This window comes from Bos grunniens, chromosome 5 (genome assembly GCF_055505025.1).
Source record: "Bos grunniens cultivar Pamir isolate PY7600 chromosome 5, Bosgru_T2T1.0, whole genome shotgun sequence".
In the NCBI taxonomy this organism is placed as follows: Eukaryota; Metazoa; Chordata; class Mammalia; order Artiodactyla; family Bovidae; genus Bos; species Bos grunniens.
The window spans coordinates 13,453,233-13,477,134 of NC_141169.1; the positions used below are offsets into that span (position 1 = coordinate 13,453,233).

Consider the following 23,902-nt stretch of genomic DNA (forward strand, 5'->3'; position numbering starts at 1 on the left):
GGAAGAGACCTAAGTCAGTGTTTAGACATTTCCATGACGAAAAAGTAGTGGAAAGAAAAGCACTAAATGGGATTGTCAGGAGGGAAGAAGAAAGCCAAAATAACGGCCTGAAGGCATAAGGGCAGGAAAAAGTGAAATAAGAAGAGAGAAAGAGAAACATCAGAATTAGAGGATAAATAGCACAAAGAAAAATGCCTGTGTTTCAGATGCCTGAAGTGTGCTAGGTTAGGGTAAAATTCATTGGCAGACGAGGTGGTGACTAAAGAGAAGGAGCAAGTGGGGTTGACTGAGTTAGGGTGGGAGCAGTTATTACCTCATGAGAACATTTATGTGGCTTGTCCTTAAAGGCCAATAAACTACCATGTGATCTGGCTGCCATGGAGCAAGCAGCAACATGGGTCAATATATCACAACAACTCTTAAGTCGAGAATTCCTTCATTTCCAGTGTCCTTGGTCTTCTAAAAAAAAAAAATGTATAAAAATACAAAAGACTATATTAAGAGTGTAAAACAATGTTTCTCAAATCTAATTACAAGTTAGAATCACTTGGAAAACATTCGAACCCAGACATCTCAGGATAAATCCCTCAGTGCCAGGGCATCAGATTTTGTGTCTTGTTCTTGGTTTTTAAAGCTCTTCAGGTGATTCCAAAGTACAGCCTGGATTGAGAGCCACTAGCAAAAAGAATGACTATAAGATTAGTACTCATATATCCATCACAAGCTTAGGATATACAACATTACCAATTCCTTTGAAGGCCTCTGTGTTTCTCTAACAGAATTACTGCTGCTTCTCAGCCCAAATACACAAAGGCATATATATCCTTCACTTTGTATTAATCATTCCTTGCTTTTCTATCATGCATCTCCAAATATTTTAATTTTTAGCTTTCTGGTCTTAGATCTTTTCATAAATGGAGTTATAGTAAGTATGAAGCTTCCCAGGTGGTGCTAGTGGTAAAGAACCCACGTGCCAATGTAGGAGACATGGGTTTGATCCCTGGGTTAGAAACATCCCCTGGAGGAGGGCACAGCAACTCACTTCAGTATTCTTTCCTGGAGAATCCCATGGACAGTGGAGCCTGGTGGGCTAAAGTCTATGGGGTTGCACAGAGTCGGACATGACTGAAGCGACTTAGCATGCATGCATACGGAATATGCCACTGCTGCTGCTAAGTCGCTTCAGTCGTGTCCGACTCTGTGCAACCCCATATATGGCAGCCCACCAGGCTCCTCTTCCCCTGGGATTCCCCAGGCCAGAATACTGGAATGGGTTACCATTTTCTTCTCCAATGCATGCATGCATGCTAAGTTGCTTCAGTCGTGTCCAACTCTGTGCAACCCCATGGACAGCAGCCCTCCAGGCTCCTCTGTCCACAGGATTCTCCAGGCAAGAAAATTGGAGGGGGTTGCCATTTCCTTCACCCATACTGAATATACTCTTTTACATAAAGTATGTTATGGAATTACATTTTCTTGATGATTCTATTTGATACATGTAGTTACTATTCATTTGTTTCACTGTTGAATAATATTTGTTGTATGAACATAAACCAGTTTATTGTAGTATCTTGTGGTGTCTTCTTAATATCATCTATAAATCTAGCGGATGCTTTTTCTTGTCTGTTGATCATAAAGAAATCTTACAAGGCTGTAAGTGTGGGTTAAGGCAGCAGGGGCAATACAGCAGAATGTGCTGCTATGTAGACATTTAAACCATCTGCTCATTCAGCTTACTTGGGCGTTTGTAGACTTGCTTTTTTTTGACATTTTTGTACCATTTCCACTTGGTTTTGAATTACTGCTTTGCACGACTGAACTAAAACTGGGCAGATCAGTTGAAAAAAACAATCCACGACATGTTTCAAGATCTCTGGATGCTGTCCGGTCAGATACTCTGTCTTTTGCTAGGCCCAGTAACAAGGATAAAACCAGGATACAGTTTTACTTCTATCCCTTGGGGTCAGCAGTGTGATTCTCCTATTTGGCTTGGCTAAAGGCTCTGTGTGAAGAGTTGACTCATTGGAAAAGACTGATGCTGGGAGGGATTGGGGGCAGGAGGAGAAGGGGATGACAGAGGATAAGAAGGCTGGATGGCATCACCGACTTGATGGACGTGAGTCTGAGTGAACTCCGGGAGTTGGTGATGGACAGGGAGGCCTAGTGTGCAGCGATTCATGGGGTCGCAAAGAGTTGGACCTGACGGAGCGACTGAATTGAACTGAAAGGCTCTGTACAGAGCCCTCTTGCCCTGGACAGTTTAAGTGTCATTTGAACTTGCTGGGTCATAAAATCCAATTGATAAACATGTTTCACTATGGTCAGACTTCATGTCATTTTCTTTTACTTTAAGCTCCATAACTCTCAGACTTACAGTTACTTGTTTAATGGATCAGTACAGAACACTCAAATATGACTTTTGCCTTCAGAATCCAAAAGTGCCTAGTAAGTATTATGACTTCTTCAGTGCTAAGTGGGGCTGTGTATGACAGTTTTTCTTCTCTCTTTTTTTTTTTTTTGCATTTTTCTTTTCTTTTTTTTTTCATTTCACATATGATATTTTATATGTTTCAATGCCATTCTCCCATATCAGACAGTTTTTCTTTGAAGGGATTTTGCTGGCACTCTATAGACCAATTAACCCCTAGAAATTTGACCATGATGCTGGGCCCCAGAAATGATACAGAGTTTATTTCCTTCTGGTACCAAAGCCTCCTAAAGTGCCTGTTACATCCTGCTCAGCAAGTCAGGTTGGTGTGGTGACAACACAGGGAACTGGTGGGTGGCGGGGAGGTGGGGGATGGACAAGAAAGTGAACTAGTTCTCTGCAGGCCAATTATGGTAGAGAATATTAAAACTGAAACAGCTCTGAGGCAATGCAGTGAAGATGCACACGGCCCCTGACAGGGGTAGGCTCTTTGCGTGTCCTCTCCTCCACGCTGCTGATGCCTTGCCCACACTGGATATCCCAGGACTGTTTCCTTCCTTAAGATTCCTTTAGCACCCTGTACTGAGAAAGCTTAACATCAAGCTCATCTTGAAGGAGAAAATCCTCAGCGAGTCTGCTATTTGTCCCTGCCTGTGCTGAAGGGGACATTCACAGCTGAGAGGCAATACAAAGAAAACTGACACAATAGGCATTTTGCTGTTTAGCAGGAGAGACAGAAAGCCTTTGTCAGTTGATGCCAGCTAACTTCTGTCATCCACCACTCTGCTCCTAGCACAGTGGGCTCAGGCATGAACTAGCAATGGTGGCCAGGATGTGGTCTGCATGGGCTCCCATTCTCCAGGGCTGCCACCATGGAATGTTTTGCTTGCCAGCAAGAGACCCATGTTATACCTCAGGATGGTCCCATCCCTCAAGGAGACCAAAGAATTAATTGGTAAGAAATTGAGTACACCAGATTCCTTACATCTTGGAAGTCAGTGATTTGTCTAGATCTGATACATATTTCCTACATGTGTTTAACTTGCCTTCAGAGAACCTTAGCCAGCACCCCTCTATAAGAGTTTATTGTTGTTTGATTCACTGATATGTGATTTAACATGCCTCATACCAGGAACCCCTCTAACAAAGGAGCTGTAGTTGTGAGCACATGACTTGAGATCCAAAGTTCCTATCACCTACTCAACCACTCAGAAACTTCTGGCTTGATAAAGCAATGGAATGGATTGTAAAGGTGCAACCTGAATGTTGTCTTAGGGATGATACTCTGCAAGGACAGGCCTCCTTCTCCAGGGCACAGCACACACTCTAACTAGCAACGATGAAAAATGCTCAGTCCTAATTAATCTCAGTGTAAGGAGCCAGAGCCAAATACTGGAAATAGGAGTGGACTCACAGACCATCATTCTCCGTGATCCACTTGGAGATTTTATGTTAACTGAATCCCCAATGCTTAAGTTTATAGAGAGCCTGATTCCCAGGGAAGGAATGTTTCTATCAGGGGACACAGATTCCTAAGAAATTTTATTCCACGGTTGCCATCTAATCACTTTGGATTCCTCATTCCAAGAGACCAGTAGACAAGAAAAGAAATCACTATATTGGCAAGGGTAATTGACTCTAGTTCTCTGCTACAGACTGAAGAGGGTAAGAATGTATTTACCACTCAGATGATCCGGGTGTATGTCCTTCGCCATTTCTTTGCCCAGTTTTGATGGTGAGTGAATACGAGCAGCAGCCACAGCTGAAGGAGGGCTTAGTGAATAATGCTGAGAACAAGTGTTTGTCACCCCACACCCACAGCACCTAAACCAGTAGATGTGGTAGCCAAGAGTGAATCAGGAATTGTCAGTAGAGTGGGAAGACAATGAATGTCAACTCTATCTCCAGGAACTGTTGCAATTGTGAGGGCTGTAATATGTCCACTAATTTTACCCTGGCAAATTTACACAGAAGAGATCAACTAGAGTCCAGGAGGAATTGTTTCCAGGTAGGGGAATTTATATGAAGCAGGTAGCTCCAAGTGTGGGTGCTTGTGGAGGCTGTGGGGAACCATCCCGAATCCAGGTTCTGCATCATTCCCCCAGCCACTGGGATTGTTGATTTCTGACAACTCACAGCTGAGGCCCATCTCGGCATGGCCGTCAGCCAAAGAGCTGGGCTTTGCCTAAGTTTATGGCGCTTTCTCAGAGGCAGCTGCCTTCAGTGACAGGTCAGAATGGAAGCAAAAGTGCCCAGCTTCCTGCCTCAATTCAGGACCTCTCTGAAGGGCCATCCCAGTCCCAGAACTTGTACAAGATTGATAAAGCCGTCTCTTGCAATTGCATTTCAGTTCAATTTCTCCCTCTCAATCGTACTTCACTCCCTAACAATGCTTTTCTGGAGAGCTCTCACTATTAAATCTCATGAAGGCCGATCTTTTCATCAAAGTGTTTTCTCTGGGGTACCTGGACAAAAACAATGTCCCACAGTCTTGTACATTTTCATACATATATACTTTCTCATTGCTTTTGGTTTGTTTCAGTTTTTAAAAAACCTCATTCCTAGTTCACTGAAAACACTAGCACCTAGCTCTGCTGCTGCTGCTAAGTCGCTTCAGTCGTGTCCGACTCTGTGTGACCCCATAGACGGCAGCCCAGCAGGCTCCCCTGTCCCTGGGATTCTCCAGGCAAGAACACTGGAGTGGGTTGCCATTTCCTTTTCCAGTACCTAGTTCTACTTCACTTTTTTTCAGCTGCGTTCAGTCTCCTGTTCAACTCATCTATTAATTTCTTAGCGTTAGATATTTTCTTTTTTTATTTATGAAATGTTCATTGGATTCTCTTTCATAGATTTTAATCCTCTGTTAAATTCTCCACTCTTTGATCTACTTTGCCCCTCTTTTTGTCCATGTTTTTAAACATTTAACCAGAGGTGTTTGAAAATCCTTGTTTGCCAACACCAGTATTTGGCTCACTTCTCCTTTTCTCATGAGAGTTGGTCATATTTTCTTGTCTTCACACTTCTAGTACTTTCTTAATTCATGTTGGTGCTTTAACTCTCGAGGTTCTACACTATGTTATCTTCCCTTATTGATACAAAGAGTGAGGATCGGAACTCCTGAATCCAATCAGACATTAATTAAAGTCGGGGCTGGGTTTCTGTTTTGGGTAGACCCAGCCCACTTCTGCAATACCCCTGCTTCTGTTTGCTGTGCTCCTTCTCTGCCTGCAGAGTTTTGATTCTAAGTCGGTATATCTCTGGCTCCTCCAGTTTGAAAGACTGCAGAAAATTCAGCTATGTCCTTCAGAGACCTTAGCTCAGCTCTTTGGTCTTCCTGCTTACATTACTTCAAAATAGGACCTGTTCCTTGAAGGTAAGACTGGTGGTATATTGAGTTAGGTTACTTCCATCTGGAAATTCCACGTTGCATTCAGGAAGCTTTCCACCTAGTTTCTCAGCTTCCTGTTTAGCACAAAATTTAGCAAATGTTCTTTGGGGAGAGCAGTTGTGAGTTTGAAACCTCCCACACTAGTCCTGCAGAATCACTGAAATTTTGCTAGTTTCTCTTTTCTGTAGCCCGGTCCCAGAGTTTCCAAGCCAGAGCCTCCATAAGCACCTGGAATCAGAAAATGCCTGCAAGGGAAAGAGAAAAACCCCTGCTCAAAAAAAAAAAAAAGAGATTTTTTCTTCTTTTGAATTTTAGTTTGTTGCTTCTGAAGTTCCCTGATGCTTTTAAAATATTATATTTATAATTTATTTGGCTTTGTCTCATTTTAAAGCAAACGTGCTTTCTTGTTCTGACCTATTCTAAAACAAAACTCCCCTTGTCATTAGTTTTTAACTCCATTAATTATACATTGTTAATATTATGGTTTGGTAAGATCAAGCATTAAATGATTTATTTGAGTTAGATTCATTTATTACAACTTAGTTTTTTTTTTTTTCTCTTATGGTCAACTTCTTTCTTCTTGAAGCCCTTTCTTTAGAAATTCCTTTTAAGAAGCATTTGTTGATGGTAATAATGTTAGTAAATGTTTGCATAAAAATATCTTTTTTCACCCCAATTCTAAAAATATGGTTAAATTGGATATGCACTGAATGTTATTTTTTTTTTTTCTCTCTCTTTAAGATTTAATCCAACTCTCTCTCGCCTTCCATTGTTGAGAAATAAATTGGTGGTGTAATGTAAGCACTTTGTAAGTGGTTTTGTTTTTCTGTTGGGCTTTTAAATCTTTTTATACATGGTGTTTTTCAGTTTCCTTGGATGGCTCTGACTATAGATTTATTTATTTCGTTGTGCTTAGGATGTATTTAGCTTCCTGAATCTAGGAGTCTTTTATTACTGGAAAATATTATTATGTCTGAATATCCTTTTCCCCTTTTTCCCTCTAGCTCTCCTAGAAGTTCAGTGAAGTGTTTATCATATTGCTTCAATACATCTTCTAAATCTTTTACTTTCATCTGTATTTTGCATCTCTTCCCCTAAGTTTTATTAGGGATAATTTCTTCTGACCTACCTACCAGCTTACTAGTTCTGTTTAACTATATCTGTTTCAGCTGTTGATTTGATTCAAAGAGATTTAAGTCTCCAGAGTTTCTGGTACTACTTCTAATTACTAAGGTCAGATTTTATAAACATATTTTAGAACACATGACTATCTTATTTTTAGCCCTTTTATATTTTATATGTTTTTTCCTGAGCTACATTCTAAATATTAGTTTCGTATCTTTCAATTCATTGATTCTCTCTTCAGAATGTAATTAGTGTTTAATCTGGAGTTTCTAAATTCAATATTGCATTTTTATTTCTAGAAATTACATTGAGTTCTTTCCAAATCTGCATGGCAAATTTAGAAATTTTGTTACTGTTTAATTATAATTTTAGTGTATCATTTTAATATAGTATTTTCTTAATAGAAACATTTATATTATCCCTGTGATAATTTTAGTAATGGTAGCTTTTGCTTTTCTACTTCTGTAGTTTATTGTTTCTGCTCTCTTGTGCATGGTCGTTTGTCTCCTTACATGCTTTATTATTTTTACTTGTAATATCCTGGAATTATATATTTGAGAATATTTGATTCTAGATTTAAAGTCTGTTTGTAGAGAGAGAATTTATGTTTCATCCTCAAGGTACCTGGAGACTCTCAAAAACTTTGAGACTATTCTAATTTTTTGCTTGGACTTATTTTTTTTTCCCCACAACACCTGTGAATATTACTTTCAGCACTATATCCTATTGAGGGCAGGTATTCCAATTATTTCTCTCTGTGGAGCAAACTTTGTTTTTTTCTTGTTGGATTATTTTAATCAAAATCATTAGGCCAAATGTAGTTAAAAATAAACTCCCAAATTTCAATGGCTTAACAGAATGATGGTTTATGCCTCATGCCAAGTCTGATGTGAAAGGAGATTTCCTCCCACATTTTTAAACATTACAGTGTGGAATATGTTACCTCTAGAAAGCCAGGTCTGGAAATGGAGAACATCATTCCCACCCACATCCTACTTGGCCAGCATGCTGTCATGCAGTCCCCCCAAAACGGCAAGGAAGGCTGGGAAGTGGGCCTTCCTCTGTGCCCAGGAAGAGAAAGCATTATGTTCAACATATAATATTGTTTCTGTCACATGCAGCGATGTTGAAAGCTGTTTGGGTGTCTAGCATTGTGTTGAAGTCTCCATTCTGACTTTCCAGCTTGCAGAGAACCTAAGCTTTCTCTTTAACACTTAGGCTCTAAGGCTTGTGGTCAGTTAAAATCACATCCTTGGGAATGCCACTTTTAGTGTTTCAGTGCTTTATGGGTTTGTACTGTGACAATTCTGGCTTCAGAGAATTTCCCTTATTTTTCTGCCAGCTCATCAGTGAATTTGTGTTAAGGTTTTTATTTGTTTTTAATGAGTATTCATGCATTTTTCTTAGGTATTCTGTACTCGGAAGATTTCTTAGGACAGCTAGTCGGACAGATTGCTAAAAATGAAAGTCAACCTCGATTTTTGAGTTTATTTTGGCCCCAACTGATAGCCATGCACTGTGATTTCTCATATGGAAGAAGAAACTGGGAGGTTTCCTCAGTTTGAAAGCATCTGAAATGTTAGGGCTGCCAGATAACTGCTTTCTAGTCATGCTGCCTCTCTCAATTTTATACTTTATGTGAGAATCCAAGCTATTCCCAGACTAAGTTGTTTGAATTGTTTCCAAAAGACTGCTGTTATCTAGTTTTCATTTCAGTCAGTACTATGTCATCTTTCTCATTATTCTTTCAAGATGTCCTTCAGGGACATTTAATCTGGGGAAGAAGAACTAATTTGATAACACGAGAGAAGTTGATGCTTGAACAACATGGGTTTGAACTGCATAGTCCACTGATATGCTGATTTTTTTTTGTTTTTCTTAGTAAATATGACCCAAATTAGTTGAATCCAAAGGTAAGGAGGAACTGTGGATACAGAGCTGACTATAAGAAATTATGAGATTTTCGACTGTTCAGAGGTTTGGCATCCCTAAACCCCGACGTTGTTTAAGGGTCAGCTGTAAATTCATAATTACGCATATTCCAGTTAAAACTAATATAAATGACATCAAATATTGAGTTTATAGTTAGTATTAACATTTCCTTTTTTTAAAAAATAAAACTAAATAAAGTTCCTTTGTGGGAAAAACAGACTAAAGAATCAAGAATTAAGTGGTCCAATCCAAGATTATCCTATTGTGAGCTGTCATAGATCATGAACTAATTCAAATGTCATGTTTAATTACTTGTAAAAATTATTTTCTATTCAAAGAAATGACTACTGTGGCATGGTTGATTTTATTTTGATTACATTGTTATTGATCAAGGCTATATACATAGTGTTAAATTTCTTTTGCAAAAATAAATAAGGTTTAAAACTACTTTTCAAAATTTTTGCAGACTTTGAGAGGCAACATCAGATGAGCTCAGTTGAGGATTTTAGATTGAAATTAGCTTTAATTAATTCAGTGTCTTGATAAAATCTCTTGTGTTTTGTTATATTTCTAAAAGAATTTCAATTTGAAACATTGTTTTAGCCCCAGTTTTCTTTCTGACTTTATAAACTAACTTCAGGAACTCTATCATAAATGTTTGCTAAACAGTAGAATCAGTACTATATCAGTTCATCCAGCCATTTCATCTTCTGTCGTCCCCTTCTCCTCCTGCCCCCAATCCCTCCCAGCATCAGAGTCTTTTCCAATGAGTCAACTCTTCGCATGAGGTGGCCAAAGTACTGGAGTTTCAGCTTTAGCATCATTCCTTCCAAAGGAATCTCAGGGCTGATCTCCTTCAGAATGGACTGGTTGGATCTCCTTGCAGTCCAAGGGACTCTCAAGAGTCTTCTCCAACACCACAGTTCAAAAGCATCAATTCTTTGGCGCTCAGCTTTCTTCACAGTCCAACTCTCACATCCATACATGACTATGGGGAAAACCATAGCTTTGACTAGACGGACCTTTATTGGCAAAGTAATGTCTCTGCTTTTCAATATGCTATCTAGGTTGGTCATAACTTTCCTTCCAAGGAGTAAGCATCTTTTAATTTCATGGCTGCAGTCACCATCCATAGTGATTTTGGAGCCCAAAAGAATAAAATCTGACACGTTTCCACTGTATCCCCATCTGTTTGTTATGAAGTGATGGGACCAGATGCCATGATCTTAGTTTTCTGAATGTTGAGCTTTAAGCCAACCTTTTCACTCTCCTCTTTCACCTTCATCAGGAGGATTTTTAGTTCCTCTTCACTTTCTGCCATAAGGGTGGTGTCATCTGCATATCTGAGGTTATTGATATTTCTCCCGGCAATCTTAATTTCAGCTTGTGCTTCATCCAGCCCAGCATTTCTCATGAGTACTATATAAGGTAGACTTAAAACTTTTTCAAACTTTTTCTCAAATTATCTTTCAGATTTTCAAATGAACAGGTTGATAGTCCTTGTTCAAAAAAATTTTTTTTTCTGTACTGCTTCCTTTAAATGTTTTGCTTTTCTTCCACTTACTAAGAAAAGTTGATTTTATGAATTTAATTGAGCTTACCTATTATAGTCTTAAATTCATGACATGTACTCTAATACTGTTAAGGGAAGCACGCTGACTGAAACCACCCACCCTGGCCAGGTACCCTAGTAACCATTTACGTGAGTTGTTTTATGACAGGAAGTCCAGGTAAGTAACACAGAACTAATAAGCCACCACCAACCAGAAGAGTTTGGGAAAGGTCAAAAGGAGACGCCACATGTCCGACCTCCTCCCAGAATCCTTCTCACTGGCATCCATCTTGGCTGAACAAGTCATGCACCACCAGAAAGGACTCTGAGTCAGAATGATTGGCCAAATCAACCTGGAATCTAATCCCATCACCATAAAACCTGAGACTGTGAGCCAAGTGGCAGAGCTGTTCTCTTGGGTTCCCTTACCCTCCTGCTCTCCACCCGGGAGCCCTGTCCCAATAACATCTCTTGCTTTGTCAGCACATGTGTCTCCTCAGACAATTCATTTCTGAGTGTTAGACAAGAGCCCAGTTTCAGGCCCTGGAAGGGGTGCCCCTTCCTGCAACAAAACTATTGCCAGTTTAGTTATAGAAGATAATTATTGCCTTTTAAATATTTTATTTCTTGAAATTTTTCCTGTCTAGAATTTTTACAGGTAATATTCCTTTGTTTTGCTCATTTCTTTCCATGACAGTATAGATTGTTGCATGAATAAGACACTGCAGCTTATAAATAGTATCTTTAAGTCCAATTAAAAGAGAACACATGTATTAGTTAAGCAAATTCTACTGAGTAAATTTGAGATCAAATTGACTTTATTAAATGATTCATGAATCTGATAGCCACCCACCTTTTAATAGTAAACAGACAGGTGCTCCAGGAAGTTTTACAACATGGAAGGCTTTTCTAGAAATAGGGTGGGACAAGGAGATTATTAACAACAACAACACAAGGACAGCAAAAATTTTTTCAGGCTAGGTCACCTTTCCTTAGTGGAAAGGGTGAAGAATCTTATCATGCAGATTACCTCATTATTGCTAACCAGGAAATGCCACACTGCTGGCTTAAAATTCCATTCCTAGGAGAGGCTAAAACTGAAGTTGGGTTGGATATTTCAGTAAGTCTAGGTGAGCTTAGCAGAGTTTGGGGGCTTGTTTCATTTTAAAGTAATGTTTGCTTTTAAATAAGAAATCCTGTTCTGTGGCCCTTGTGGAGGTTTTCTCTTAGACATTGTTTTGACTTTATTCACAGTTCCAAAAAGGTTTCCAACCTGCATCTTATAATTATTATAAAGGTGAAGGAATGTCTGCTGGTGAAAGTTAAACTGGCAGAGGATGAATGTAAAGTATAAGCATCAGATGGGCAGCATAGACAGGGGAAGATAGAGGATTTGAGGAATGGATGACTACACTTGAATTGGAGAGTTTAGGAAAGATTCAAGGAGACAATAGGACTTGAAATAATCTCTTACACTTTTCTTTTGTCTTCTCTTTGTTAAGCCACAAACTGCTAAACATTTTATGGGCAACTTATTTCTTTTGTAGTAGGATTATTTTACCAGGTTAAGTTGAAAAGGGAAACTGTTTATTCATATATCTAACATCTGGAAAAACACATCCTATAATTCAAGTAGGTAGATTTTTATATCTTAAGGGAAGCTTTGTCAGTGGATCCCACTGAGATTCTTTCACCAGAAAAATTTCTATGTACCCAACATTTTACAATGTTTGACTGTTCTTGGAAGGTATGCATTGGTCCCAGGTTAGGAATCACTAATATTTTAGTACCAACTGAATCAAATTTGAAACTCTTAAGGAAAAAGACTACAATGAAAGTGAATGATTCAGGTACTTGAGTAGTTTCTGCCAATTTTTCTGTGTATTTCTATAGCTTTGTCTATTTTGTTGTTCAGATTTGAAGTATTAAAAACCGTACTCATGTATTAGATACCCTAAATGAAATAAAGTATTCAGGGAGAGTCTAAGGAGAGAAGCTAAGAGAAGCAAGGTGGGGAAGTTTCCAGAGATCCAGAATAAACAACTTCTGATGAGAACTCTGTATGTTAGTTTGCTACAACAATGTGGATGATGTCAATTGAAAGAAAAACAAAGTATCATCTGAGAGTTGTACACTTTATTATTCGGGGCAGAATGAGGACTGCTGCCTGGGGGACAGCAATCAGGTAGCTCTGAGAGGTAGCACTCCAAAGAGGTAGGGGGGAGGCCAGTTTATATGTGATTTTGGTGAAGGGGGAGTTCATTCAATCAAGCACATATTTTTTTGGCAGAAGGTGACTACTGTTCACAAGGAGCAGATTTCACCATGAAGGATTTTAGTGTTTTTATAGATACAAGAAGATGCAAGAATTGAATTCATAAAATCATCTCCTGAAAATATCTGTCTGAAGACCTGCTCTGCCAGTTTTTCTCAGAGCACAAGTGTAACTCATTCCTGGTCTCCTCCATGAACTCCTTACAGGGAGTGTTGAAGGTCAGCAGCTGTGAGGCTCATAATTTCATCCTTGTAAAGGCAGATGGCAAGTGCCAATTTGTAGATGGCAATGGCTTCAAAAAAGAAATGTACTGTCTCAGTTCTGGAGGCTAGAGGTCCAAGATCAAGGTTCCAGTTGATTCAGTTTTTGGTGAGGAATTTCTTCCTGGCTTACCACCAGCCTCCTTTTAGCCATATCCCCAAATGGCCTTTCCTAAGTGCATGTATGGAGAGAAAGCACGTTCCCTGGCGTCTCTTCTTGTAGACATTAATCCTGTCAGAGCAGGACCCTACACTTAGGACCTCATTTAACCTTAATTGTTTGCTTAGAGGGCCCATTTGCAAATACAGCCATACTGAGAGTGAGGACTTCAACATATGAATTTGGAGAGGAGGGGAACAATTCATTTCATAACACTCTGTGTCTCATAGTTGGCTCTAAGTCAATAGGGAGTAGCCAGGGTGTTTTTCAAATTGTTTCTGAGTCACCTATGTTCAACTCATGTGACCAAATACAGATTCAGAAGTTTCTGAACTCATATATTTACTGAAATAAAATTTCTAGTATTGATGCAAAAATACCAATTCTAAATAATATCAGGTGATTAATATGTACATCAGACCTGAGAATTATAACCTTATGAAAGAGTTGATACTAGCTGAAATCAGCAATTTCCATCAGAGATACTATTTTATTAAGCACTTATTAAACCGTTCCTGTGTATAGTTACAACTGCTGAAGACATTTTTTTCTTCCCTTCTAAGTTCTGGCTGGTCTAAAAATTAAATTTTCATGAGACAGATTAACAGGAGAAAAAAATTTAATATGAATACATGGGAGAGACCTAGGAAATGTAACTCCTGATAATGGCCAAAACCGTCACCTTAGATACCATCTTCAGCTAAACTTAAAGAGGATGTTGCTACAGTGGTTTGGGATTTTAAAGGGGAGAAAATCATATTAAGATGGAAAAACAAATTTTTGGTAACTAATGCTTTATTGACCAGGACAAAGCCTTTGACTGTGTGGATCACAATAAACTGTAGAAAATTCTTCAACAGATGGGAATACCAGACTACCTGACTGGTCTCTTGAGAAACCTATATGCAGGTCAGGAAACAACAGTAAGAACTGGACATGGAACAACAGAATGGTTCCAAATAGGAAAAGGAGTATGTCAAGGCTGTATATTGTCACCCTGCTTATTTAACTTCTATGCAGAGTACATCATGAGAAACCCTGGGCTGGATGAAGCACAAGCTGGAATCAAGATTGCCGGGAGAAATATCAATAACCGCAGATATGCAGATGACACCACCCTTATGGCAGAAAGTGAAGAGGAACTAAAAAGCCTCTTGGTGAAAGTTAAAGTGGAGAGTGAAAAACTTGGCTTAAAGCTCAACATTCAGAAAACGAAGATCATGGCATCTGGTCCCATCACTTCATGGGAAATAGATGGGGAAACAGTGGAAACAGTGTCAGACTTTATTTTGGGGGGCTCCAAAATCACTGCAGATGGTGATTGCAGCCATGAAATTAAAAGACACTTACTCCTTGGAAGGAAAGCTTTGACCAACCTAGATAGCATATTCAAAAGCAGAGACATTACTTTGCCAACAAAGGTCCATCTAGTCAAGGCTATGGTTTTTCCAGTAGTCATGTATGAATTTGAGAGTTGGACTGTGAAGAAAGCTGAGTGCTGAAGAATTGATGCTTTTGATCTGTGGTGTTGGAGAAGACTCTTGAGAGTCCCTTGGACTGCAAGGAGATCCAACCAGTCCATTCTAAAGGAGATCAGCCCTGGGTGTTCTTTGGAAGGAATGATGCTAAAGCTGAAGCTCCAATACTTTGGCCACCTCATGTGAAGAGTTGACTCATTGGAAAAGACTGTGGTGCTGGGAGGGATTGGGGGTAGGAGGAGAAGGGGACCACAGAGGATGAGATGGCTGGATGGCATCACCGACTTGATGGATGTGAGTTTGAGTGAACTCCGGGAGTTGGTGATGGACAGGGAGGCCTGACGTGCTGCAATTCATGGGTTCACAAAGAGTTGGACAGGACTGAGCAACTGAACTGAACTGAACTAATTGTTGAGCCATGCAGAGACAGTGGAACAAAGTGGACTTTGCTCCTAACCCATGTCAAATTTCCCTACCATCAGATCAGATCAGATCAGATCAGTCGCTCAGTCGTGTCTGACTCTTTGCAACCCCATGAATCACAGCACGCCAGGCCTCCCTGTCCATCACCAACTCCCGGAGTTCATTCAGACTCACGTCCATCGAGTCAGTGATGCCATCCAGCCATCTCATCCTCTGTTGTCCCCTTCTCCTCTTGCCCCCAATCCCTCCCAGCATCAGAGTCTTTTCCAATGAGTCAACTCTTCACATGAGGTGGCCAAAGTACTGGAGTTTCGACTTTAGCATCATTCCTTCCAAAGAACACCCAGGGCTGATCTCCTTTAGAATGGACTGGTTGGATCTCCTTGCAGTCCAAGGGACTCTCAAGAGTCTTCTCCAACATCACAGTTCAAAAGTATCAATTCTTCAGTGCTCAGTCTTCTTCACAGTCCAACTCTCACATCCATACATGACCACAGGAAAAACCATAGCCTTGACTAGACGAACCTTTGTTGGCAAAGTAATGTCTTTGCTTTTGAATATGCTGTCTAGGTTGGTCATAACTTTCCTTCCAAGGAGTAAGCGTCTTTTAATTTCATGGCTGCAGTCACCATCTGCATTGATTTTGGAGCCCAGAAAAATAAAGTCTGACACTGTTTCCAGTGTTTCCCCATCTATTTCCCATGAAGCGGTGGGACCGGATGCCATGATCTTCATTTTCTGAATGTTGACCCATTTTCTTTGTGGATATCTCTCTGATACCTCTCATATGATACAGGCCTTTTATCTAAATTCTTTTGAGGCAGTTAAGAAGGATGAAACAAGGAAAACTTCCTGAGTCATTGTTATATATTCATTCATTGAAGATTTATTTTTATGTAATTTTGTAAAAATTGTAGTTGTCTTATATTAGTTTCAGATATACAACATAGTAATTTGATGATTTTGTGGATTATACACCACAGAAAGTTAAATCAATATTACTGACTGTTCCCTTTGTACGTTATATCCCATGAATTATTTTATAGCTAGTAGCTTGTACCTCTTAATTCCATTCACCTATTTCACCCACTCTCAAACCCCCCTCTCCTTGGAACAGTTTATTTTCTATACCTATATATCTCTTTATGTTTTGTTTGTTTGTTTTTTTAGATTCCAGATGAAAGTGAAAATATACAGTATTTGTCTTTGTCATATTTCACTTAGCATAGTACCCTCTAGGTCCATCCATATTATTGCAAATTGCAAGATTTCATTCTTTTTTATGGCTGACTAGTGTTCAATATTGGAGAAAGCAATGGCAACCCACTCCAATACTCTTGCCTGGAAAGTCCCATGGACGGAGGAGCCTGGAGGGCTGCAGTCCATGGGGTCACTAAGAATCGGACATGACTGAGCCACTTCACTTTCACTTTTCACTTTCATGCATTGGAGAAGGAAATGGCAACCCACTCCAGTGTTCTTGCCTGGAGAATCCCAGGAATGGTGGAGCCTGGTGGGCTGCCATCTATGGGGTCACACAGAGTTGGACACGACTGAAGTGACTTAGTAGCAGCAGCAGCAGTGTTCAATATTGTGTGTGCATGTGTGAGATATATATGTACTAAGATTTTATATACATATACTATTCATATGTATTATTATTTGTTCATCTGTCTATGGATATGTAGGTAGGCTTTCATATCTTGGCTACTGTAACTAAGACTGCTGTGAATATTGGGGTCCATGTATCATTTTGAATTAGTGTTGGGTTGCATGTATCATTTTGAATTAGTGTTGGGTTGCATGTATCATTTTGAATTAGTGTTGGGTTGCATGTATCATTTTGAATTAGTGTTGGGTTGCATGTATCATTTTGAATTAGTGTTGGGTTGCATGTATCATTTTGAATTAGTGTTTTCATTTTCTCTGGGTAGATACCCAGGAGTGGAATTGCTGGATCTTATGGTAGTTTTATTTCTAGCTTTTTGATTGTGGGCTGTGTTTGCATTTCTGATTTTGTATAGATTTGCAAGACAAAACTAGTTGCTTCTCTTAAGCCTTGAACAGTTGGCTTCAAGCTTCTATTTCACACTGTGTGGTCTCAGACTATCCCACTGGCTCCCATTAGCATGTTTGATTAACATTGCTTGAAGCTGGGGGGGTGGGGTTTGTTGGGGGGTGGTGTTTACATGTCCTTTTTTATAATACCAGGGAGGGGGAATGTTCCTCGATGAGATAGGACACCCATCCTCACAACACAGTCATCCGAAAAATAGGGAGCCATATTATATAAAGTCCATTGAAACACTTCCACTTCATTCTCATAAACTCTTATACCTCTAACCATTGCCTCCACTAGGACTGCATAGACAAGTCTTGGTCTTAGAGTACTGGGTGGCGAAAATGTTCTGGTCAGACACAGCATCCATTCCCATGATACATTAAGACAATGTTGACATAACCTCTTCACATAACACCCATTTAAACATTCCAGCCTTTATAATCTTATTAATCCTTTCATTTTTTAATCTAAATGTTTCTGGGTCCCAGCAATGATTTTGGTAGCATAGCTCATGGGGTAACTACATCAAGGATCCCTGTTAACTTCTATTTTTAACTTTTATTTATTTATTCATTTATTTATTGATTATTTGACCAGGGGTTGAACCTGTGCCCCCTGCATTGGAAGGCAGAGTCTTAACCATTGGAGAACTAGAAAAGTCATCCCAGGAAACGTCTCCTTTTTATTCCCAAGCCCTTTTACCCACTTCTGTTTAAAAGGCCTTAGGTCTCCAGGAGGGGTCAAGCCAATGGACCCTTTTTGTTAATCTTTAATTTGATTAATTAGCCTAACAGCTACCCCTAAGTGATTGCTGGTTAGGTTTCTCACTGTAAATTTTGCCTTCTGGATTTTTAAGCTTTTCCAAACTGGGGTGAATAGAATGGACTTGCTTTGGACCCTTTAGTGTTAGGGGACCAGCCTGGATGGTATCCCTTTGGCCTACTCACTCTTCACTTGTGCTATATTAAAACTTTTGTTTTAACCCCATCAATGTTGGTTTTATTCATTCCATTTCTTTTTTTTTTAATTTTTTTTTTACTGTCTTTTGTTTTTTAAACTTTACAATATTGTATTAGTTTTGCCAAATATCAAAATGAATCCGCCACAGGTATACCTGTGTTCCCCATCCTGAACCCTCCTCCCTCCTCCCTCCCCATACCCTCCATTTCTTAATAACCATCTAAAATTTTTTACCCTGCTGGGATGAGTCCCATAATTCTTTCCTTTCTAATTCTTTTTTCTTCTGCCTCTTTGAATAGTGCTCTGCAGTAACAGTCAGACATGACTGAGCAACTTTCACTTTATATACTGTATTTCTTAAAAATCCTTCAAAGGTTTCCAACTTGTTGGGAAGAGGCCCTTGGTTGCTGCTTGGGTTCTTCCAGTTCTTTTGTTAAATAACCTAATATTTTTGGTAGCATCTGTAAAGCCCATGAGGGGAGACTGACCAGCAAATTTGATGAGACCTCTTGAGCTGGTTTTTTGTTTTTTTTTTTTAATCAAGAGCGTTCTTAAGACTAGCTATTCTATTTCTGTGTATCCACCTTTTAATTTGATCCTTCCTGGGTACCAAGAAAGTAACTGTTTGCTGTGAAAGTGCACTCTAGATTTACCAATTTAGAAGTTTTTCCAATTTAAAGGACTTACTGTCTGGTTATTGATAAGTAGAATCTTAATACTGACTCAAATGATAAGCTTTTTTATGGCTTAATCATGGTTGCAAGAAGCATCCTCAGAGGAGGGTACAAAAAGATGAAGTCCTCAGATGGTCTAGAAAGTCCCCTCCCAAGATTATTCTAAGAAAGTAAAGGCCCTTGTTGCACAAGTTTAGTCACAAAACAACAAAGTCACAAAACAAGTTGAGATGAAAAATATCTCTTATGGACAGGGACCCCTTATGACAAACTCCCCTGAAAGATAGCATGGCTGGACGAATAGATGCCAGTCGCTGTGTGACCTGCTTCTGATCAACCTGGCTACAGCTTCTTTGATCCCAGTCTACTCAGGGGTTCCCTGGTGGCTCAGATGGTAAGGAATCTGTCTGCAAGGCAGGATACCTGGGTTCAATCCCTGGGTTGGGACGATCCCTTGGAGAAGGGAATGGCAACTCACTTCAGAATTCTTGCCTGGAGAATTCCATGGACAGAGGGGCCTGGCGGACTCTGTCCATGGGATCATGGGGTCACAGAGAGTCTATTCAACTGACCACCAGATACACACCAGTATGAACACCTTCCAGATGGCAGAGATCAGAAAGCATATCCTCACTGGTCATAAAGTCAAACTCTCAGGATATAGAACAAGACAAAAGACACAACAGAGACAAAGGGAAAGTGACTGTTTTTGGGAGAGTAATGATCAGTAAAGCCATGAGTTATTCTGTTAAATTTACTAGAGTTGTTAAGTCCAAGGAATTACTTCCATACATATTTTCTCCTGCTAATCTTAATTTTAGCGGAAAAAATTCTTACCACCCTCCTTTCCAATAGAACCTACAGGCAATCAGGGAGACTGACATGGTAAGAATTCTTTCCTTCCGTTGGGCTTTTTCACTTGTCTCGGGGTCTCCACTTTGCTGCAGCAGCCTCACGGAAGTGTCCAACCTGTGAAGTTGAATCCTGCCAACTACACCAACTGTTTGCAAGGCAGAAATTTTCCTCTGCTGTTTCAAGTCTTTATGGCTGATTTAAGAATTAAATTGACATGGGACAGATGAGCAGGAGAAAAAACTTTAAAGTTTAAAATTACATAAATTACACGGGAGAGACCCAGGAAGACTGAGTAATTTGCCAAAATGGCTGAAACCCTCACCTTAGTTACCATCTTCAGGTAAGGGCAGAGGAGGATATTGTGTGTCATGGCTTGGGAACTCAAAAGGGAGGAAGAAGACTCCCATAGAAGTAAAAAAGCAAATGTTTGGCAAACAACTGTATGACAGGCCATGTGGAGACAGCGGGACAGAGGATGCCCTGATCTTCAGTGCCCCCACCACATCCGGCCCATGTTCTTACAGATATCTCTGGTCATAGCTTTATTCTGGGAACAGGCCTTTTATCTAAATTATTTTAGGCAGTTAAGGAAGCAACAAGAAAAGTTCCCGAATGTTCTGTTTCTTAAAAATAATCAGCCTAAGTTAATCCTCATGCTGCAGAGACACATTTTTTTGTTGGTAAATTTTGCTCCCATGTACAAACTTAGTAAGTACTCTTTCACTAAATACTTTTGTCACACCCAAACTGTGAGAATGGTTTTCTTGTCCTTTGATGGTTTGCTATATTGTTTAGCAACATAGTTAATTTAATGAAAAATCTTGTCATTTGGACCCATGTAAAGAAAAAAAAAAAGTCTTGTTCTTTGGTATTGTAGTTGGCATAAATTCTAAAGAGTTATTTATTCGAATTTAGTTTAAAAAATTGAGGAAGGTAACAGATTTTCTTACTGTATAAAAGAATGCCAATGCATGATTAAAAAACAACACTTTTCTTTGAATTGCAAATATCCATCTGAAATTGCCAAATTTACATGTAGGGAAGATGAAAAGGAAACCTGCCTTTTATTTGGTGGATTGATGATTGCTCTGTCGGATATCCAGGGGCAAAAATCAAGCAGAAGAAACGAGTTTCTATTTGCAAAGTGTTAAAGCAACAGCCAGATTGTTTCTTCTTCACTTACTGTGCACAGTATGGGCTGGCACCGTTGTGGTAGCTTAGAAATCTCAAATACTGTCAGGAAAAACAAACCCAGCCCTCCAGATAGAATTAAAGGGTGAAAAACAGGCAAGGAGGAAGATCAAGACTATCTGCAGTTAACAAAAGAATGATGTATCTGCTAACAGTGGTGGAAACTGCTTACAGAGGAGAGAGTGATGTCAGGAAATGTCTTTCTCCCATTTTGTTGTCTTTGTTCCTGAGTAATAGCCTAAATATTGATTTAATTACCAGTGAACTATTTTAAGACGTGAAATTTCCTTTATGACCCCAAAAACCTATATAGTCTGCATAATGCTGTTGACTTGAAGAGTTTGTATTTTACTCAGATATTTACTGAAGAATGTCTTAGGAAATTTTTCATTGAAAACTGAGTGGTAAAAAGGAGAATAAAAACTATTTTTTCTTTTGTTCTGCTAAACTAATTTTAAGCTGCTTACCTGGAGTATGTACAAGGCAAATACTTGTTGTGGTAAATAATCTGCTTCTCTCTCTCTCTCCCCCCATAAAAAAATATTAAATTTCTGGAAATTTCCTTTTGGAGTCATTATAATATCTATCACTAATATTGTATAGACAGTTTTAGCATGAACACAGGTTTAAAGTGTTAATGATACTCTGGTCACAGTGGCTGAAAAGAAACTAATTCTCTCCAAAAAAAAAAAGGAGTCAGTTAGATAGTTAGACACAAGGGATAGCTTCCTTTGTGTCTCATACAGTAAAGAATCTGCCTGCAATGCAGGAGACCTAGGTTTGGTGGCTGGGTTGGAAAGATCCCATGGAAAAGGGATATGGTTATCCACTCCAGTATAGAGAATTTCATGAACAGAAGAGCCTGGCAGACTACAGTATATGGGGTCACAAAGAGTTGGACATGACTGAGCGACTTTCACTTTTCAGACACTTTTACTGACACTATGGGTTGTTTGCTGAAATGACCAGTTTTCTTTTTTTTGTTGCTGATTGGTTTTCTGCATTTCTTTGTTGCCTTTTCTTACTCGGTATAGATCAGATTTTATCCTGATCATTTTGAAAGCATTTTTAGGTGGACTGGTGATAAGTCTGTCCACTCCTCTAAGAGTGCTCCAAACTGATTTTCACCTCTAGTAGTTTAGCTTGTCATGTGGTTTAATTTAATAACTGGAGATGGGGAAATTGATGCTACTAAGATACATTAGCTATAAATACTTTCATAGAATTTTTTGGATACTAGATTATTTTGCTAAATAATAAATTTCTCAGGGAGTAGAAGATACCATGTTAAAAGACTTTAGCCACACGGTGAATAGTCTGGACTATGGGATAATCATTTATATTTGTATACCATTCAGACACTCAGAAAGAATTCTTGTGAACTCAAAAAAGATGATGGAAAAAGGTGGAAAATGATTGTAAAGTTAATGAACTGGCTGCAACAGAAGTTCACATGCCATCCTGCTTGTGTTACCACAAGTATAAAATTCTAAACTTGCATGAGTGCTCAGTCACGTCCAAATCTTTGTGACCCCGTGGACTTTAGCCCACCAGGCTCGTCTGTCTATGGGATTGTCCAGGCAAGCGTATTGGAGTGGGTTGCCATTTCCTCCTGCAGGGGATCTTCCCAACGCAGGGATCGAACCTGCATTTCCCATTTCTCCTGCATTGCAGGCAGATTCTATACCACTGCACCATCTGGGAAGCCCAAGATGCTAAACTTAAGGACTTTGAAAAATTGTATAGTTAGATTTCTGTGAATCAGGTAGTGGTACCAGATTAGAGAATTAACTCAAATTGTTTTACTATTTTAACGCGTATGTTTACTTCATTGTTTTAGCATAATTGTCTTGAAAACTGCAGTTGTCAAATGTTTCTATGCATTCATGTTTAATAGACTTTTCCTGACTATGGCTTTGAATAGTATGTAGATGCTCAGAAAATAGCTATTGAAACAATGAATGAGTGAAGCCTTCTTAAACATCTTATGAAGAAAAAATGTGTATGTAATACTACAGGTCTGATATGTATTGCATTGTATAGTACATACATTACATTATATATTATATGTATGTGTTTGCTAGTGTCTAGTAATATTTTTTTTTTAACCTGACTGTGCTCGGTCTTTGTTGCAGCACACAGGATCTTTAGCTGCAACGTGAGAAGTCTTTAGTTGTAGCATGTGGAATATAGTTCCCTGACCAGGGATCAGACCCAGGAACCCTGCTCTGGGAGCGCAGAGTCTTAGCCACTGGCCCACCAGGGAAGTCCCGTGTCTAGTAATTTGAATTGACTTTATATTTTTGTATTTGTTTACTTATTTACATCCCTGTCATTAATGTATGCCATAAACGTAAGATGTAAAAGTACAAGGCCCTCTCATTACTTATCCTCTTTAGTAGCTAAGTTCTTATTCTGTCTGTGCTTTCCTCTAACCAAGGTTCATTCTTCCGTTGCTGACTTCTCAGCTCTTTCTATTGCTCTCATACTTCTCTTACTTCCTCACAGAATGCTTCTGATGTCCTTTCTTTTCCTTGATGTAATTTCCTTTGTCTATTGAAGACACTTGGTCTGTTTAGTCATTTAAACTAAATGATGCTCATTCTACTACATGCCCACATTTTTTTTTAAAGATATACTGTGGTTTTTAGATCAATTAAGCATTCTTTAAATTTTTTTCTTTCTTTTTTTTTAATTTTTTCTGAGTACTTATAGAGATTACCATATTTCGTCTCTCTGTAAAACTTTCATTATTCCAGGCTAATGAAGTCCAGTTATCTCTCCTACTTTTAAATATGAAAGTTTTCTAATTTCATTTGTTGTTGTTTAGTCTCTAAGTTGTGTCTGACTGTTTTGTGACCCCCTAGACTATAGCCCACCAGAATCCTTTGTCCATGGAATTTTCCGTGTAGGAATACTGGAGTGGGTTGCCATTTCCTACTCCAGGAGAATCTTTCTGACCTAGGGATTGAACCTATGTCTCTTGTGTTTCCTGCATTGGCAGGTGGATTCTCTATCACTGCGCCACCTGGGAAGCCTACTTTCAACAAGACTCTATTCTAACTTCAGTTATTCTCTCATATGTACCAAGAATTCGGGCAACTTTAAATGTCTCTTTTCATCCCTTCCCCTGGTTCAT

General features: G+C 39.2%; 1 protein-coding gene across 1 annotated transcript in view; it reads left to right on the top strand.

Annotated features, from left to right (window-relative positions):
* Positions 1-23,902, top strand: part of TMTC2 (transmembrane O-mannosyltransferase targeting cadherins 2) — a 497,284-nt gene that overhangs the window by 470,983 nt on the left and 2,399 nt on the right. The window lies entirely within an intron of this gene.